The sequence below is a fragment of the Canis aureus genome, chromosome 14, assembly GCF_053574225.1.
Source record: "Canis aureus isolate CA01 chromosome 14, VMU_Caureus_v.1.0, whole genome shotgun sequence".
Lineage (NCBI taxonomy): Eukaryota > Metazoa > Chordata > Mammalia > Carnivora > Canidae > Canis > Canis aureus.
This window is the reverse complement of record NC_135624.1, coordinates 51347338-51353145: the sequence shown is the minus strand read 5'-3', so window position 1 is coordinate 51353145 and position 5808 is coordinate 51347338. Positions and strand designations below refer to the sequence as shown.

Sequence of the window (5808 nt, the reverse complement as noted above, 5' to 3'; positions counted from 1 at the left end):
CCCCAACTCCAGATGTTCTAATTTAATTGTTCTGGGGTCCATGAGTGGAAGAGAGCCAAAAAGGAAGAGTCAAAAAGAAATGATTCTTTTTTTCTCCCAACCTGGGAAAGGTTGGAGTTTTCATCCGTCTGCTTTAATAATGAAATTCTTCTTTGGCACTGTGATCTAATAAAATAACCTTGCCCTTGACTCTGACCCAGATTTGAGTAGAGAGTCAACAAGAGTGGAAACCCTTGAGCTTTTCATGGAGGTGAATAATAACTGCATGCAGTCAACATGGATGTCAAACCATTTTAATACAGCAGCCCTAGAATGTTCTTTAAAATATAATACTAAAACATGTTCTTTTTTTTAAAAAAAAATAGATGCTATTTATTTATTTGAGAGAGAGAGTTGGAGAAGAGGCAGACACCCCACTGAGCAGGGAGCCTAATGCGGGTCTCAATTCCAGGACCCTGAGATCACATGACCCAGGCCAAAGGCAGACACTTAACCGACTGAGCCACCCAGCTGCCCCTATGGCTGACGTTTTTGGAGGGTAGGGCAGAAGAAAGTAGTATCTTAAGGTAACATTAGGGACCATGATGAAAATCTATTCACTATTTCAAGGCAATGACCAAATGATCATCTCTAGTTAAGACACTAGAGTGACAGCCTTTACAGGTTATGAAATTTGCATAACAAATACTGCATATGCAAGTGTCCACTAACAGTAACTTTGTAGAGCAAGGCAGATGCCAGCTAGCAAAAAAGTGGTGCCCGAAGACAGTGTTAATCTTGGAATCCTGGAAACCAGGAAGTGCTCATCCATCACGTGGCCATCACACCCTGGTAGAAATGTCTGCAGAAAGCAGTGTAGCCGGCCTCACCAGCATTTACGCATGGAACATCTCTTGGGCAGCCAGGTGTCATGGGGCACAGACTCACAGTTCTCTTTTCGAGAATCGTGCTCACAGTTGCGACCATAGAAGGAGGGGCGGGCAGGCACAGAAGGATCCCAGCATGCAGGTTTCCCCATTCAGACAGCAAGTTTTGTTTAACTCCTTACTGTCCTGGATCCCTACGGAGGGCACAAAGTGGGAAGCCCGGTGATGAAATGCAGGCTCCTCTCGGGACCAGACACTGCCACCATCCCTTAAGGGCGGCTCTCTCCTCGAAAGTTCACGGTGGCCCAACCCAGCAACTAATTCCAGTTCAAACGCTTTGGAAATGGTCATAATCAAAATCACCCTGAAAGAGAAGCGCTCCATCTTTCTGAGGTCCATAGCTTCTAACGAGTCAGGGGGAAGGAATGTCAGCATGGCTTTCATTCATGGTCATTGCTAAAATACCCAAAGGAAAACATGAATTTCATGAAATGAAAAATGGGGATTTAGCAAGAAGAGTATCTCAGAGAAGGATGCTTTCCCCAGAAGGTCTTAGGAGGAACAGAAGCAGGATGTCCTGAGAGACGGGGGGCTCATCACCGAGCTGGGTCCTAAGGAATGCTTTGACCTTAGCCGGGGAGCGAGCCCAGCCAGCGGCCTCTCCTTCCTCAGCAACCACGAGGGAGGCAGGGAGGGCCGGCAGGTGGGCACGGAGGCTGAGACCCACGCCCATCACCAGGCACGGCCTCTCCTGGGCTCCTAAAACATGTTCTTGTGAAAAAACTAGGTCCAGGAATTCAGGAATGCTAATTTTCTCAGACTCTGGCAAAGGGACAACAAATCATATATTCACTTAGTGGTGGTGGGGTATATAAATATATATATTAATATATATATTTAATCCTTTTTTGAGGATTTTATGCTCTAGTGCTCTAGTTTGGGAAATAAAACCTACATGTTGGGGCAGGCCAGGTGGCTCAGCAGTTTAGCACCTCCTTCAGCCCAGGGCCTGATCCTGGGGACCTGGAATGAAGTCCCACGTCAGGCTCCCTGCATGGAGCCTGCTTCTCCCTCTGCCTGTGTCTCTGCCTCTCTCTGTGTCTCTCATGAATGAATGAATGAATGAATTAATGAATGAATGAATGAATAAATCTATCTTTTAAAAAATAAAATAAATAAAACCTACATGATACAGTAAAGGGTTAACTCAGCAGGTCTGGGTTGCTCGAACCCTGTATATTCCAAAGAAAGCCTATCTTTATAGGACTGGCCTAGCTCCTGGATGATAATCTCTGAGCCTTTGGAATATCCTGCCTGTTAAGCATGTTTTTGTATGACTAAGGCCCTGGACCATGTTGTATCAGTTTGACCTCTGGAGAGCTGCAATGTGAGTAGTTAATGTTTGTCATGTGGGCACTGCATGCATACATGACTGATTTGCAATAATCATCATGGCTAAGAAGGCTTGAGTGGGTTTCTCTAGCTGGCAATACTTCACATGTGTTATCATGTATCATTACATAGAGAATGAAGTACATCCCTGTGCAACTCCATTAGGAAGAAACACCTGAAAACTTGTGCCTGATTTCTCCTGATTTGTCACATGCACCTTCTCATTTGCTGATTTTAATCTGTATCCTCTCATTGTAGTAACTGTAACGATGGGTTAACAGTTTTACTGAGTTCTGTTGAGCCTTTCTTGCAAATCATCAAGCCTGAGTGTGGTCTTAGAAACCATTGATAAAACATGGAACGGGCAAGACTGTTCCCGCCTCCCGCCCAGGAAGTTTATTTGGGAGGTAATCCAGAAAACAGAAGAGAAAGAAGGAAATAAAGCACACGTTACCGCATTGATCATCATCGTAAGTGCCCAAGGCTTGATGTTCCTGGGACATTCTGAGGAGCTATAAAATATCTCTCAGAACTGTCTTCCTAAAGTGTGGTGGCAGCATTTATCCACCCCACTTCCCATTAATTATTTTTTTCAAAAAGATATTGGCTCCTTTAAATTCTGATCACTTTGATTATAAACTCCTGGGTATGTCCCACCCTGAGGCATCAAAGAGGCTCCAGGGCAGAAAGCAGGAGGTAGTTGGCAGAGCCTAGGCAGGGTGTTGTCGGAGCTGTGCAAAGGCTGGTTGCCATGGTAATGGCTGGAGTAGAAGATGGCTGAAAGCATGTGAGGCTGAGCATAAGAACTATTTATGACATGGGCAGCCCAGGTGGCTCAGCGGTTTAATGCTGCCTTCGGCCCAGGGCGTGATCCTGGAGACCGGGGATCGAGTCCTGTGTTGAGCTCCCTGCATGGAGCCTGCTTCTCCCTCTGCCTATGTCTCTGCTTTTCTCTCTCTCTCTCTTTCTCATGAATAAATAAATAAAATCTTAAAAAAGAAAAGAACTATTTATGACAGTCTATACCCTTGTACCACAACTTGTTGCCCTACATTAGGTCCAGTCCAGAACCCTCAAGATAGTGGTTGGCCACAATCTCTATAAAAGATTCAGTTCAGAACAAACTACAGTCAGTACTGCTGCAAATGGTCTCAAGGCTACTGCTGATATTTATGATCCACCTTTTCTGTTGTCCATTCTAGATTCCCTTCACCCTAGGCCTGCAAGCTAGGTCAGCAGAGTGCAAGCTTGTAGGAAGTAAGCATCCAGAACATTGAAAAGGAAATATATAAAATGTGTGAGGTGATTTTTAAAACTCAAGTTGAGACACTGTCTGGTTCTGCTGGACCCCAAACATGGGAATGGTTGCTGGTTATATAAATAGTAATTTATTGTGTGAATTGCTGTTACAGAAGGGAATATGCTGTATCCTCAATGTGTTCTGAGGCGGAAAACGGAGATTGAAAACTACTGATCTAGAAAACAACTAGTATTTGAAAACTTGATTTAAATTTAAAATTTTCTAGAGAGTAAAGAAATACTGTGATTAAATATGTACAACTGATTATCCATAATTTATGAGACAAAGAAACACTTTTTATGCTTTTATGAGAATTATACCCTGTCATTTTCTTAGTATCTGCTGGAATTCTGTTTCATAACACTGATCACTAAGGCCCTTCATTTATTAGAGTAATTTAACTATATTAAGACAACAAAATAAAAATTTAATGCCATCCCTATTTAAATAAAATCATCAGAGGGGCTTGGATTTAAGAAAAACTCAGAAAAAAGAAACACAGACACATACACCCATATATACAAAACAGCATTCTCTATTTCTGTTTTAACTAATTTCCTATTTAAGAAGTCAAAACTCATGATGTCAGATATACATTTATCCAAAAAACATCATGAAGTCAAGAGTTCACTCATGTTTTTCCTTCCTTCTAAACAGATAATCATAGCAAACCTATTTAAAGAAGTTAGAAAGTATTCACATTATGATGACAAATGCTATATATAAGATTATACATATAATCTATGTATTATATCTATACACACACTCACATATATCTATATATTCAATTTTGTAAAAAAATATAAGGTAAGTGGTGCCCTGCTGGCTCAGTTGGTAGAGCATGCGACTCCTGATCTCAGAGTTGTAAGTTAAAACCTTGTAATGGGTATAGAGATTACTTAAACAATAAATAAATAAAATCTTTTTTTTTTTTTTTTTTTTTTTTTTTAAAGACATAGGGGATCCCTGGGTGGCTCAGCGGCTTAGCATCTGCCTTTAGCGTGATCCTGGAGACCTGGGATCAAGACCCACATCGGGCTCCCTGCACGGAGCCTGCTTCTCCCTCTGCCTGTGTCTCTGCCTCTCTCTCTGTGTCTCTCATGAATAAATAAATAAAACCTTTAAAAAGTAAAATAAAAAAATAAAAAAGACAAAGTGAGATAAAACTATAGAACTTAACCATTACTATCATTGTTATTATTATCATTATCCTCATTCATTATTCAGGTCTATAATTCCTTGTCTAGGGATCCCTGGGTGGCGCAGCGGTTTGGCGCCTGCCTTTGGCCCAGGGCGTGATCCTGAAGAGACGGGATCGAATCCCACGTCGGGCTCCCGGTGCATGGAGCCTGCTTCTCCCTCTGCCTGTGTCTCTGCCTCTCTCTCTCTCTCTGTGTGACTATCATAAATAAATAAAAAAGAAAAAAAAATTCCTTGTCTAAAACTCTTGGAGCTAGATGTATGTTAGTTCAAAATTTTTTAGACTTTTGAAAAGTAATACCGTGTATTTACAGAGTATTACAGAACAACTGCCATTTGGTCTGGGAAAGAATCCTGTAGTGAAAAAATAAATATTTATGCCACAAAATGTTGGAAATTCACACTAAATGGCATAAATGATATAAATAAATAGCTATGAGTAGTCTTTACATTTCAGGCCAAGTTTTGTTACCAAATTAATTTAGCTTATGTCAGGTTTCACTGCCAAATGAGTTATGAAACCTAGCTTGGGGCTTTTTGGATTTTAAAATTGCTGTTATGAGTTTGTGGACTCTTTCATTATTTTCATTTCATAGCTCAGGCTTGGATTAAAAAGGGCAAATATCACCTGCACCCAGAATGTTTGCTCACTGTCAGTGCTCAAAGCCCCACATATGGCAGAAAGGAAATAGGTTTTTTTGTTAGACAGACCTGGTTTGAATCAGACTTGGGAAAGTCACTTACCTTCCCTGAACTTCATTTTTCTCATCTACAAAATGTGTACAGTAACTCTGTGAACCGTCAATATTCCACAGGATGTATCTTGAGATCTTATAAAACTACAAACTTGTGAATCTCATTAGGTAAGATAGTCCCCTCACAAAATTCAATATATTTTTAGTGAACCCAGTTGCTTATCCACAATAGCTCATCTGTTGCCCTTTACAAGTAGTGAGACAGTCTAAATAGAGCTTATAAAAAAATGAATATTCAAAAGCTGTTGTTGGTTTGTTTCACTATCTCACATACAACATCTCGTAATCACTTATG

The 5808-nt window shown here is 41.0% G+C and overlaps 1 pseudogene; it reads right to left on the bottom strand.

Moving 5' to 3' along the window:
- Window positions 1–706: 706 nt before the first annotated feature.
- LOC144283025 (protein Cripto-like) lies at window positions 707–1265 on the bottom strand (annotated as a pseudogene).
- Between the last annotated feature and the right edge of the window lie 4543 nt (window positions 1266–5808).